We start from the raw sequence: 15,482 nt of genomic DNA on the forward strand, positions 1-15,482 counted from the left end.
GTAGATCAACTGCAGTATTTTCTCTGTTACCCATGGTTTCCCTGTTATCTTCTTTGTAGCTATATTTTTGTTTCCAGTTTCTGTGACTGTCCATTCGTCTTCATTTCAGCTCCCTAGTGAGCTATTCATTATAGCAGTATCTACAACCTCAGAGAGCTTCAAGGGTATATCTCCATTGTTTAGCATTTTCGTATCCTGCTTCTTTGCACCTTGCTTCTTCCTGACTAGTCTCTTAAACTTCAGCCTACTCTCCATCATTTCGAAATTGTGAACTGAGTCTATATCTGCTCCTGGGCACACCTTATAGTCCAATACCTGATTTCGGAATCTCTGCCTGACCGTGAAGTAATGTAACTGACTCCCGGCCTTTACCAGATATACCTCCTCCTTCCCTGAAACTGAACATAGTTTTCGCTGTTACCAGCCAACGTTTATTGCAGAACTCAGTTAGCTTTACTCCTCTCTTATTCCTACTACCAAGCCCATATTCCTCCCCAAACGTTTATTCTACCCTTCTCCCATAATCGCATTCCAATCCTACATGACAGTTTGATTTTTCGTCTTCCTTTACATTCTGAATTACGGTCCAATATTCTCATATACCTTACTTACCTATTCATTTTGTGCTTAGGATGTCTGCATGTGCACATGATAAATTGTTGTCGGCGTTGGTTTGCTGTCGATTCGGACAAGGTGAACACTATCACTGAACTATTCACAGCACCTTCCTATTGAAAAAAAGGAGTCTTACACTAATTATTCCATTTTCTGGTATTGTTGTTAATATCTTATACTCGTCTGACAAGAAATCCTTGTTTTCTTTCCATTTCATTTCAATCACCCCCAGTATATATATATATATATATATATATATATATATATATATATATATATATATATATATATATATATATATATATATCAATTGCCTAATGCTCGAGCAAAGTCACTCCATGTACATACTGCATGTTTTTCAATTATTTTGATTACTGAGGGATGCTATTTATAACTATATCTTTCTTTCTAGAACCGAAATGATTTTCATAAATTCAGTTACATTCCAGAAGTTCATTAAGCTTCAGCATTATACACTGTCCAGTGATCACCTACCAAATGTCTGAATAGCTCTCTTGTGCAGCGCGAACCTCTGCAAAATGTGTTGCCAGCCGCAGTGGTCTAGCGGTTCTAGGCGCTCCGTCTGGAACTGCGCGACTGCTACGGTCGCAGGTTCGAATCTTGCCTCGGGCATGGATGTGTGTGATGCCCTTAGGTTAGTTAGGTTTAAGTAGTTCTAAGTTTTAGGGGACTGATGACGACAGACGTTAAGTCCCGTAGTGCTCACAGTCATTTGAACCATCTTGCAAAATGTGCAGGAAGAGTCAGCGAGGTTGTGGAAGGTACTGACAGGGATGTGGGGAAATATAGGTTTCAGTGCCGTGATCAGCTGCGTTTGGTTTCTTGGTAGTTGATCCATGCCAACGGTGCGATCGGGTAGTCCCACGGATTGTCGATTGGGTTTAAATCTGATTAGTTTGGTGGCCGGAGAATTACTGTACACCCAGCCTGGTGTTCTTTGAACCACGCATGTACACTGTGAGCTGTGTGACACGTTCAGTTGTCCTGCTGGTAGATGCTATCATGCCGAAGAAAACCGCACTGTATGTAGTACTGGACATAGACACTTGTGTTGATCGATAATGCCTTCCAGAATATAGAATAAGAATTTCTAGGGAATGCCATTAAAACATTCTACAGACCATAACACACTCATTTCTTTGCTGGACTCTTCCAACGATTGTTGCAGAATATTAGCCATCTGTTCGATGGAGCATGCAAGATTCATCTAAAAATGTCACCAGACTGCAATCAGTGGACGTCCATTTGCGGTAATGGCGTGCAAATTCCAGACCTCGTCGCCGATGAACTGCAGTCAGCATGCGGACATGAAAAAGGTGCATGCTGCGGAGGCCCATAAGCAGCAATTGTCGCTGAACGGTCGATGAGGAGACACTGTTGGTTGCCACTTGGTTCATCTGTGTGATTAGTTGCTCAACAGTTACACATCTGTTCGCCAGCACACCTCTCTGCTGTCGTCGTTCACCGCTGACATCTATGGAGCTTGGTGGATCCCACTTGGCTAGGTATGGGTTTTGGATAGCTCCATTTTGCCTTGCTCAGTCATGTTAACCATGGTGGCAAGCAGTGATCATGCCGTTTCGGACATCACGTAAATTGCTCAGTTTCCACATTACTTCAATGACTCCACTATTTAAATCGAGTCCCCCTGACGCGATTTATGTACCTGTTCCGTGAAGCACGATTTGAGTGTATAGTTTCAGAGCTGTTCGTCCGAGGACTGTTAAGGAGAATATCAGATTGTATACCAGTTGCAACCAAAGTGGCGATCACCTTTTGATTAGGCCACGTTGCGGGCCAAACGGAAGTGGACAATATATACCGGCCCCGATTTAAGAAAGGTTACCGAATTGACAGTTACATTATGAGACAGGTTAGAGACAGGCGTGGAACGACGCAACGTGTTGTTGCGAAAAAAGCGTCAGGTGCGGGCTTAAATGAGTCATCATTGCCGCGCAGAGCGCTACATGTTAACAGGCGAGTGGAGCATCAGAGGCCAACGGCCCAGCCTAGCAAAACAGCTGTTCAGAGAGAAACAGATAGCAATGCGGCAGAATTAGATACGAGTACTGCCGTAAGTACTGGTGCATACATTACGAGTGGTAATTCCGTGGCGATGGAAATAGTAGATGAAACGGTGGAGACACAGAGAGGCGCGGTTAGCAGTGTTAGCAAAAAAGTAAATGGCGAGAATGATCTAGCAGAAGTAACTGATTGGTGTGTGCAGATCGACGATCTGTACAAGGGCCTAAAGCAATGTGAGTGGGAGGATTTTAAGAAGGAGTATGAGGCAAATAAATTAGTTAGTGGAAAAGGAGATAGAAGGGACGTCGATAAGGTGACGTGGCCCGAGTTTGAAGAGGAGAGAGTAAATAGCGCCGCGCAAAGTAAGCGTGCTGCCGACAGGACGAAGGTGAAAAATAGGGAGGAATTGGAGGACGAAATCCTTAGCATTGACGAGGGAGTAACTTCTGTTAATGATCCACCAACAGTAAAAGCTGCTACTGAAAGGCACCGTGAGGAAGAGGCAGGTGATTACCTAAAAGTAATTGAAGTCCACGAGGATTACACGAAATATGAATTAACAGTAGATGTGAGTAAAGCTGATGATGAGGCCGTTTTGCCGAAAGAGGATATTGAATTAAAATTAAAGCCTAACCAAAATGTAGAGGGAGAACTTAGTGCCTGTCTCAGAAAAGCGTTTATGTTAGAACCTGAAAGCGATCCAGAAGGGTCGGATTCTGACGATAGTTCAGATGACGAATATTTCGGTAATAGCGAAAATAAGAGGGATACAGCTAATTGAGATATTGTAACTAATGATGACGAAGTTTCAAAACAAAACCTAGATGTTGAGACTGAACAAAGAAAGAAAGAGCCACCTGACGACTCAGGGTCTATTTTACAAAGAGTTCAAGTAATTAATGATTTTGAACTCCCGGAACCAAAGAAACCGCCAGATATATGTGGGGTGAATGTTAAAAGCATATCTTGGGACGATGTTATCGTCGACCCGGATTTGCTTAGGGAGGATCACAACAATGAAAAACATTCGACGGTGAAACAAACTGTAATACCAGTTGAAATTTATAATGTGAAATTGCAAGTACTTTTTGATACTGGATCTCAGATAAGTGCAATCTCCCAGTCGTTTTTCGAACACATTTGTGATAAGCCTGGACTAGTAATTATGTCAGTGACGGGTGTAAAAATTGTTGGTGCTACGGGCAAGACTAGCAAGCCAGTAAAGAACCAGATTTTGGTTGAATTTAGTATAAAAGGACAAAACTTTGAACACGATTTTTTGGTTGTGCCAGACTTGAGTAATGAAATGATTCTGGGAATAGATTGGTTGGATAAAGAAAAGGTTATTATTGATTGTAGCCAGGAAGTGATCAAAATTAATAATGCATCTAGGAATTTGGAATTAAAATTTGAGGAAAATGGGAAGGTGTTCGATTCAGAAATTGATTCTTTATTGTTGGAGATCGACCAAGGGAATGATGGTTTGACAAACAAGTATGAGGTGTACCATGTCCAGAGGTTAATTGACGAGAGTGACAAGCAGGGGCATAATTTTAAAGGAATGGTGGAAAATTTGAAGGGAATATCTCCCGAACAGAAAACAATATTGCTTGGTATTTTAGATAGTAACAGCACCGTATTTTCGGACAAACCTGGCCTAGTTAAGAACTTTGAATACCAGTTTGAGACAATAGAGCATAAACCTTTCTTTGTAAGACCGTTTTCGATACCCATATCAAAGAGGCAGGCTGTTCAAGTGGAAATAGATAAAATGATAGAATGGGGTGTAATCGAACGGAGTAGCAGCGAATATAATAGTCCCCTTATCATTGTGAACAAAAAGGATGGGGGAGTGAGAGTAGTTATCGACGCCAGGACTTTGAACAAAATTGTAAAGAAGGAAATAGACAGACCTGAAAATCTGGGCGAAACGCTCCAAAAATTTTATAACGTGAAGTATTTAACCAGTCTGGATATGACAGCCGGATACTGGCAAATCCCATTAAGTAAAGAATCCCGTAAATATACCGCTTTTCTATTCGCCGGGAAATGCTATCAGTATAAAGTAGTGCCATTTGGGCTTAGCACTTCTGTGGCAGTATTTATTAGGGCACTGGACTTTGTATTAGGGAGAGAACTGAGTTCCCGGCTAACCATTTATGTAGATAATTTACTGATTGCTACAGAAGCATGGCAAGAGCATTGCGAGTTATTGCGGAAAGTTTTTGTTGCTCTACAAGCAGGGGGCATGACGCTTAAGTGGAAGAAATGTGAATTTGTGAAATCGGAGATAAAGTTTCTGGGGCACATTATTACTACGACCGGTATTGGCAAGGACCCGGAAAAGTTAAGTGCAATAGCAGAGTGTCCAGCTCCTAGAAATAGAAAACAGTTGAAAGCCTTTTTGGGTTTATGTAGCTTCTATAGAAAATTCGTCAAGGGGCAAGTTTTTAATAGTCCTCATTTGAATAATCTACTTAAGAAAAATAGTGCTTTTGTGTGGACTGAAGGGTGTATGAGAGATTTCGAAGAATTAAAAAGCGAACTTTTGAATGACAATATTTTGCATCACCCTATACTGTCAAAACCTTTCCTTATGAGTACTGACAGCAGTGCTTATGGAATTGGTATAGAAGTTTTCCAAGAAATCAGTGATGGCAAAGAAATCGAACACAGGACTATCGCGTTTGCAAGTAGAACTCTAATAAAATACGAGAGAAACTACACTATATCGGAAAAGGAAGCTTTAGCCATAATATGGGGGTTAAAGAAATTCAGAAATTATTTGTGGGGCCATAAACTCATCATACATACTGACCATAAAGCTTTAACTTTTCTTAAGGATTGTCGTTTACTTAATGGCAGGCTAACTCGTTGGGCTTTGTACCTGCAACAATTTGATTACGAGATTTGCTATGTTAAAGGTACTGAGAATTATGTGGTAGATGCTTTATCTCGATTGCCTAATGGTATGAGTGAATTGCCAAATGAAAATGGTGAAGAGGGTACTTTTCAGATAAGGTATATGAAAGAGGTTTCAGGAAAGAGGAAAATGGAACAGATATGTAAAAATATGAGATACCATCAGAATGAGGATTCAACCTGGAAATCAGCGAAGGTAAATTTTGACAGTGTACAGTATCCTCAAATTAAGAAGTATTACAAAATCTTTAAAGGCATTTTATATAGGAGGAAAGATTTAGCCACTGAGGAATGGAGAGTATGTTGGCCACACCAGTTTGATACCGAGGTCATGGACTATTTTCATTTAGCATTGGGGCATAGTGGGCCAAATAAATGTTTGGATAAATTGAATAATGTAGTAGTGATTACTGGTAGTATAAGTAAGAAGGTAAAGGAACGAATTAAGTCATGTGATGTCTGTCAAAAAGCCAAAGTGCCGAACAAAACTAGTAGGGGACCAATGCAAAGTACGTTGCCTGAAGACACCCTAGACTTATTATCGGTAGATTTATATGGTCCCCTCCCAAAGACTTCGGGAAATTGTGCATATATTTTGGTGATATTGGAAATATTTTCAAAATTTGTGAAATTATACCCCTTGAAAAAAGCAACAGCAAAAGCTGTATTTAATAGGATGGTCGAATACTTTAGGACCATCGGGAAACCCAAAGCAGTACTATCTGACAATGGACCCCAGTTCATATCCAATATTTGGAAAGAAGGAATGGAGAGAAATGGTGTGGAGGTTAAATATATCTCAGCTCATCATCCTGCTAGCAACCCGGTTGAAAGGTACATGCGAGAAATCGGGAGATTGTGTAGAACATACTGCAGGCACAATCATAGAGCCTGGGGCAGGTTTATATCGGATTTTGAGAATGTCATGAACACACTGCATCATGAAACTACAGGATTTCCTCCGGAAGAAACTTTGTTAGGCAGAAGTAGTAAAAGTTTAATTGAAGAAAAACTAGAGTTTCCACCTTGTACAAGTTTGGGATTGGATCAAAAGAAAGAATTGGTGATAAAAAGGGCAAAGCAAAAAGCTGAATCTAGATCAAAAAGACACGATATAAATTTAAAAGTTTCAAAATTTAAAATTGGAGATTATATTCTTTTAAAAACCCACGAAAAGTCTAGTGAACTAAACCATGAAATTTCAAAATTTAAATATATTTATAATGGACCATATATAATACAGAACATTCCACACGACAATGCTTACTACCTGATCCACCCAAAATCCAAAAGACCATTAAGGGGTAAGAAATATTGTAGACCTGAAACTGTATGTTCCTAGAAATGAGTGACATAAGGATACTCAGAAAGCGACTTGCAGTAAATGTGCTGTACCCTATGCTGAAACTATTTTATTCAAAATGTAATTAATCTCTGTAAATATATGTATACAAATATTAGTATGCTAATGTAGTTATGTGAGTTTCAGATTACCAAATGCACTATAAATGTAAGAAGGTATGGAGAAAAGGACTGAAAAGGAAAGGGTAAATGCCAAAAACCAAAGTGAACAGTATATGAGTCATAATATAAAGGACTGCCAAACACCAATGAGGGCAGATAAATAATCAATGGAGAATTGTAAGTGTGGTACAGGTGATGTGATAATATGATGTGAAAAGGACTGCCCAAATCTGAATAATAGGCAGCAAATATGTGTAGTAATTTTCTATATTTTTTGTGTGTTTATTAGTAAATAAGAAAATGGACTGCCATTCAATGCAAGCAGCAAAAAATTGTCTTATAGTGTATATAGATATTTGCATTTGCTTTTGTAGTTAAATGTTTATGTTTCAGATTTTGAATTTATTTCTTTGAAAAATTTAGTAAAAATGAGTAATTTGCTATTTTAATAATGTTGTGATGGGAGGTTGGACTGTGCAAAAGGCACTTAAATAAATAACAAGTAAATGTTCTTGATATGTAAAAAAATATAGACCTATATAATGTGAGTGAAAGGGAGTATGTGGTATAAATTTTTTTGGACATTCACTTAAAGATTCAGAACCCCTGTATAAATATAAAGTTCAGTGTTCCCAGCCAATTTGCACTTCGTGAAATTTACTGGAAACAGGGGCATGTGTAACAACAACAACACTATACTATAGTAATTATAATACATTTTTCTTCTGAATTTCGATAAATTAATATAATCGATGTTCTGATTCCATTTCTTTTCTTTTCATGTCAATATGTTGAAGAAACTGTAAACAATTTTCGATGTAAATTTTAATATTTATGTAAAATCTCAAGCAATGTTATAACAAAATTGAAGTGTAACTAATGTTGAAACTATTGTAAGATGTGAAAGTTGTATTTGTGTGCCTGGTCCATGTGTAGGCAATGTATTAAGATATGTGGAATGTAAAACCTTTGGTGAATACCCTATCTGTAGGGGAGCGGTGAAGGGTGATGGCAGGCGAGCGCGGGAAAATGCACACGGGCGCGGCACGGTATAACGGGCTCAGTAAAACCAGTCGGAGTTGGGCATCGGTCTGAGGAACACGTACCGGATCGAGGAGGCTATCCTGGAAAAAGAGGTTCCATTGAGCCTCGGATGTCCCGTGTCCGACGACTATACAGCATGGCTATATTCTAATGGCACTGGATTGAAAAGGATTACGACGCCAAGAAGAAGCAAAGTGCCGCTACAACAAAAGCCATAGCTGTGATTGTATGTGTGCTGTGCGCCTCGCCATCTCGCCGCCCGCCAACCGCCGCATCGACTCGCACAGGTTGAATCTTTAGAATTGTATTCGTGTGGACCAGTGTTAATTTTGTTCCTGACAGTTCAATAATAACTTAACTTTTACCAGAATTATTCTATCAATGAATTATCCTAATCACTCACCTAGACAGGGTCCTTTCCACATGTTGTGCAATCCGAGTGTCCCGAAATGAAGATTTAAAGTTTATGTTAATAAGAATTAACTGCAGTCCTATTTATGCTAGAATGAATCTTAATGAGCTTTATTGTTAATGAAAATATGAGTAAAGAGCAAAGGTCTGACAGAGTACTAAGATAAATTTGGAATTGGCTTAGTAAGGAAGCTTAATTAATTTGAGACAAAAATAATGGTAGTTAACTGAGGAAGTAATTGGACAATAAGAATAATAATGCATAAATTGTTTAATCTTGAGTATTTAATGTTTCCAATAGTCAATGGTTTCAACACTGTGATCATAACAGTTTCAGGGTCCCCTCCCCCCTTCTTTCACTCTTTTCTTTTCTATTCATTTAAATTCTGAAGTGGTTGCACTGATTTGACCAGCAAAGTTAAAGTCAAGATAAAACCAAAATTTATCAGTGTCTTACCATTATTAAAATTGACATTGTATGTGTGTATGTCAAAAGTGCTATTTCTAGGGTGACCTATGTCCGATTTCAGTCGGATCAATAGGCAAAACGCAGTTCGTAGTAATCATTGTAGTGTAATGTTGTGTGTTTATAGGTTGTTCAAATTAGTACAGAAAGGGAAAATTTTAGTTCAGTTGATTTTTCTGGTTCTAAAATTCACCATATAATACAGTATTACTACGTGTGGTTATGCTTGTACGTACATCCACTTGAACAAGGGAAAAACTCACTCAATGCCTAATTCGGCTGGCGACCGCATTATTAACCATTAGTAACATCTGCGGTGTATGTTTCTTGTCCATCCTAACGTGTAGTTGCACTTATACTTGCTTGACGTATCATTGTTGTTACTGACGGGGTATAAGTCCGGTTTTGCTTCCATTTAGGTACACGCGGTCAACATATTTACTAAAATCCTTTCCTATAAGGTGAAGCCCGTCAACTTATCATAGTACAGGCTTTAAAGAGTTAACGTACGCTAGAGCGGAGACGTTACAACTTCTTTAATGTGTAGTAATATATGACGTTTTTCAATTGTAAATGCAGATAGGATGCAAGGTTCCATGCGTGGAACTCCACTGGAACGGACTCATTAAATAAAGTTAAATAATTTTATTTATCACTAACAGTACCACGTGCAACACACGGTGGTAATTTGAGCACAGCACTAAACAATGTCAAGTGATATTTCGTAATTAAAATATTCAAAATATAAGCGGCCACAAACATTTAAATTCTTACCACAAATGAAAATGCAGCTGTGAAGGAACAATTTACACCAGTAACAGCTTCTACACAGTCGCTAAGTTCTAAAACAAAGAGTCATGAACAACAGCCAAAAGCTCTTAGACATTTTAAGCAAAAGCAGAGGGCGATACTAGGTACTTAAACAACCTGAAAGTAGGTGGCGGTCATAGGTGTTTGTGTGTAAGGGTAGTCCATTTCATTAAACAACCTGAATAGAGAAAAAGGCCCATAAAAATTTGCAGCAAAAGAAGAGATTGTTATGCATTACTGAATTATCTAAATTTACTTGGGAAATAGTTGATATGCTAACCTATGTAACACTCTACAACAATTATGCATGGCCGGTGACCTAACATTTTTTAATGAACCTTACTGTACTTCACAACTCAAATACAACCAAGGCATTGCTATTACTGGGACATTACAATCCAAATATGCCCTGAATAAAAAATTGTTAACCATCATTTCTTGTACTGCAAACTCTTGACAACTGGGAAAGGCAAACTATTTCGCGGCAAATTGTTTACAATACCAGTGCCTGACCAGTTATGCCTGCTGAATACAACACATTCAGAACAGCTAGTACAGAACCCACTGGTCCACACAGGTCCTTTGTCAGCTTAACTTAGTACTCACAAATAACAGCTCAGAACTATACAACAAAAGAAACAAGTACACTACTGGCAAGTAAAATTGCTACACGACGAAGATGACATGCTACAGATGCGAAATTTATCCAACAGGAAGAAGATGCTGTGATATGCAAATGATTAGCTTTTCAGAGCATTCACACAAGGTTGGCGCCGGTGGCGACACTTACAACCTGCTGACATGAGAAAATTTTCCAACCGATTTCTCATACACAAACAGCAGTTGACCAGCGTTGTGAAAAGTTGTTGTGATGCCTCGTGGGAGGAGGAGAAATTCGTACCATCACGTTTGCGGCTTTGGTAAGGTCGGATTGTAGCCTATCGCGATTGCGGTTTATCGTATCGCGACATTGCTTCTCGCGTTGGTCGAGATCCAATGACTGTTAGCAGAATATGGAATCTGTGGGTTCTGGAGGGTAATAACGGATCGCCAAGCTGGATCCCAACGGCCTCGTATCACTAGCAGTCGAGATGACAGGCATCTTATCCGCATGGCTGTAACGGATCATGCAGCCACGTCTCGATCCCTGAGTCAACAGATGGGGACTTGCAAGACAACAACCATCTGCACGAACAGTTCGACGACGTTTGCAGCAGCATGGACTATCAGCTCGGAGTCCTTGGCTGTGGTTACCCCTGAGGCTGCATCGCAGACTGGAGCGCCTATAATGGTGTACTCAATGACGAACCTGGGTGCACGAATGGCAAAACGTCATGTTTTCGGATGAATCCAGGTTCTGTTTACAGCATCATGATGGTCGCATGCGTGTTTGACGACATTGCGGTGAACGCACATTGGAAGCGTGTATTCGTCATCGCCATACTGGCATATCACCCGGCGTGATGGTATGGGGTGCCATTGGTTACACGTCTCGGTCACCTCTTGTTCGCATTGACCGCACTTTGAACAGTGCACGTTACATTTCAGATGTGTTACGACCCGTGGCTCTACCCTTCATTCGATCTCTGCGAAACCTACATTTCAGCAGGATAATGCACGACCGCATGTTGCTGGTCCTGTACGGGTCTTGCTGTATACAGAAGATGTTCGACTGCTGCCCTGGACAGCACATTCTCCAGATCTCTCACTAATTCAAAACGTCTGGTCAATGGTGGCCGAGCAACTGGCTCGTCACAATACGCCAGTCACTACTCTTGGTGAACTGTGGTATAGTGTTGAAGGTGCATAGGCAGCTGTACCTGTATACACCATCCAAGCTCTGTTTGACTCAATGCCCAGGCGTATCAAGGCCCTTATAATGGCCAGAGGTGGTTGTTCTGGGTACTGATTTCTGAGGATCTATTCACCCAAATTGCGTAAAAATGTAATCACACTTCAGTTCTAGTAATATATATTTGTCCAATGAATACCCGTTTATCATCTGGATTTCTTCTTGGTGTAGCAGTTTTAATGGCCAATAGTGTATAAATACACAGAGCATCACAAGGAAAGTCAATCATGCATGTATCAGAAGGAGCACGCTTGTGACAGTTAACTGCGCATGAACTTGCAAGTAACTGACTATTCAATAAACTTTTCATTAAGGGGGATGATAAACCCTTAACAGAAAACTCAGCCACCTTGGCCTAAACATGCCATCTTGCCTGAACATGACAGAACATATGCCTACAGCTTAGGATTCACAGCCCATATATTTATATCAAAACATTGCTTCATTAGCAGGTGTTGCGGCACCACCGGTCAAGATGGGAAGAGGTTAACTTCAGTGCAATATGTCTAAGCGTACAAGTTACAGCCAGGCACAGACCGATTGACAGTAAGTTACGCTTACCAGCGGTTGTGAATTAGAATGGAGGCCACAGGACCGCAGACCCGCTGAAAAGACAACACGCAGCGGTTTGCATGGCACAAGTTACAGGCAGAAGTGGCCCACTGGCCTACCTAGGTGTTATGAGTACATGACTCGGAGCGGCACATTAGCAAAACAGAGGCGCACAGCAGCATATAAATAGGCGCCGGTTCACTAACAAGGCTTTAAGTGTGACAGCTCTCCTGGACGGCAAGGCTCAATTCACCACTGATTACACGCAGCAGCAGATTGGGAGCCAACGTTCCAGTCCACGGTAGGTCACTGGTTCGACCCTCTGAGGCCAATACTGTGTCCACAGCAAGCCAGTGGCGGGCCACGCCGTGGCTCCCTACTGTGGACAGTCATTTTGGCTCCCAACACACGCCAGATGCATCCCAAGGCGAGGGCTGGAGTTTCGGACGACAGGTTGCAGGTGCTTCTTGTCGCCGTGATGTTAGCCACGTCAGCGAGGAAGCACACCACGGGCCACCTTGTAGCTCCCAGTGAGCAGCGCTGAGGTGGCAGGGACGGAGACGTTACAGTCTGGAGCCGTGCGACCGCTACGGTCACGGGTTGGAATCCTGCCTCGGGCATGGATGTGTGTGATGTCCTTAGGTTAATTAAGTTTAGGTACTTCTAAGTTCTAGGGGACTGATGCCCTCAGAAGTTAAGTCCCATAGTGCTCAGAGCCATTTTGAACAGGATGGAGTTATCATGCAATTCCGCAAGCTAAAGCCAAGGCTCAAACAGTACAGTTCAGTATTTCAGTTAATTTAACAGTTTCCATCCGTCGCTATTTAGCTGATGCACAATTGCGGAATCCCCTTTCAGAGCAGCATAACATAGCTCTCTTAAAAATAGAAACGAAACTTCGCCACTTATCGAAACAAGTTGGGATGATGAACACAGCCACCACAGATTCGCAGCACGTACTTGCTCCCAAGCACCGCCATCTTCCAGACCAGCAGCAGCACGCTGCGTCCCCCTCTGCAACTTGTGGTCACCTCTCTCCGGTTCCAGACTCTTGACCTCGGTGTCTGTCCATGCCCTTCAACGTTATCTTGGGCATAATGGCATTCACATGGGCACAGCTTCTCTGACTTCCTCGTCGGACGTCCTCCGAGAGCCATTTGCCTGTCCCACTCTCGCTTTGTCTCTTGCCGTAGCCTGCGCCTTCTTGCCACAAGAGGAGGGGGAGGAAGCACAACTGCCGCACCGGCGACTTTGGGTGGCGCCTTAGCGATATGAACGTATAAATCAGTCAATCTTGCCATCTATATGCCACTTGTTATGTGACATCAAAAGTAGGAAAGGACAGTTGGCAGTTGCTGCTAATAAACAGACACATTATGAAGATTCAGATGTATAGGTTTGTTAAGAATCCATGTAAACATTGTCCCAATACTGCAGGTCTTCTACTAGGACGGTAGCAGCGAGAACGTCCTTATGCAGTTTTCAGTCTTCTTATATGAGAGCGTTCAATACGCGAACCATACGCGACTGGAACAGGAAAGGGAGGTAATGACAGTGGCACGTGAAGTGCCCTCCGCCACACACCGTTGGGTGGCTTGCGGAGTATAAATGTAGATGTAGATGTAGATGGAATGTAACACTTTTTTCTGAAAGCAGACTGATTTTATTCAAGAATCCAATAGACCATATTATTCCCCACTCTTTTGGCTACAAAACCTAATTTTAGACAAAATAGTCTCCCTTCAGTGTAGCCTTGCACCACATTATTGGGAGGGCCTCTATTTTCGCATTGTACCACTTTAATGGTTGACGTCAGAGCCAACGTCTTGCGGCGCCAGTAACCTCCGCATCATGCACGTATTGCTTCCCGTAGAGCACATCCTTCATTGGGCCAAAAGGAAATCGGAAGGTGCGAGATCTGGGCCGTAGCGTGAATGAGGAAGAACATTCCAGAGCTCCTCTTTGGTGCTCAAACTGGGTTGATGCCTTGCGTTGTCATGGAAAAGCATAAATTTGCTTGCATTTTCTCCAGTATCCTGAGGGTAGTACAACACACTTCAGAATTGGTCGTTGCCATATGAGGGAGAACATCAAACAGGAATAACATTTCAGAGTCCCAGAAGACCGTCGTCTTGACTTTACCGGCTGAGATTACGGATTTTAACTTTTTCTTCGGAGTAGAGGTGAAGTGGCGCCACTTCATGTATTGCTATTTTGTTTTCCGTTCGAAGTGATGAACCCATGTTTCATAGCCTGTGACGATGTTCGACTAAAAGCTGTAATGATAAGCCTTGTAACGCACAATAAATTCCGCCCAGCTGGTCCTTTGTTGTTCTTTACTGTCTGCTGTTGGGCGGCGAGGAACCCATCGGGTACACACCTTTGAGTACCCCAACTGGTGGACGAGTGAGTCAGCACTACCAAAAGATCCGTTCAGTTGAGCAGCGAGGTTTTTGATTGTGGTCTGCTCATTGCCTGAAGTGAGAATGTCGTCTTGCGGATTTATGGAGAGACTGCAGGATTAATGGTTTAAATACCTCCAGCACTACTTCAGACATTAGTCGACTCCACGCCACGCTTCTGCGTGCTCTCGCGGGGCCTAGACGATATTAAGCAGCTGTACTATTTTGTTTGTCTCTTCAGTGTAATACAATCATCGTCTCGCAAAATGTTGTCCTGTAAAATGTGTTTATATCATGTTGTGCGAGGCACCGACGGAAAATTTAGTTAACGCATCCATGGTCTTCCGCACTTTCTTAAGCGAAATCATGGAACTACGTCATAACCACGAAAAACATCCCATACTGTAACATTGCCTTCTCCGTCTTCCACTGTTAGCACCTCACGTAATCCCAGGTAACGTTCTCCAGGCATTCGCCAAACCCATATCCTTCCACCAGACTGCCAAATGTTATACTGTGATTCATCACTCCAAATCACTATTTCCAGCCATTGTTCAGTGGCGTCGCTCTCTACATGACCTGAAGCATTGCTTAACACTGACTACAGATATGTTGCTTACGAACAGCTGATAGACCATTGTTCCCCATCCTTTGTAACTCGCTACGCACAGTCACTGTGCTAGCTGGTCTGCTCGTAGCGCTCTGAAACTCAACAAGTGATTCCTTCCACTGGTTTCATGCGATTTTTTACAACCACCTTCCGCAGTGCTTGATGGTCCACGTCCGTCAGTGCGTCAGGTCTGCATGGTGTTGGTTTAGTTACGATTGTGTCTTCAAGCTTCTACTTCAAAGTCAACAACAGTCGACTCGGCAGCTTTAAAAGGACTTAAATGTGTCT

Source organism: Schistocerca serialis, chromosome 8 (assembly GCF_023864345.2).
Source record: "Schistocerca serialis cubense isolate TAMUIC-IGC-003099 chromosome 8, iqSchSeri2.2, whole genome shotgun sequence".
Classification (NCBI taxonomy): domain Eukaryota; kingdom Metazoa; phylum Arthropoda; class Insecta; order Orthoptera; family Acrididae; genus Schistocerca; species Schistocerca serialis.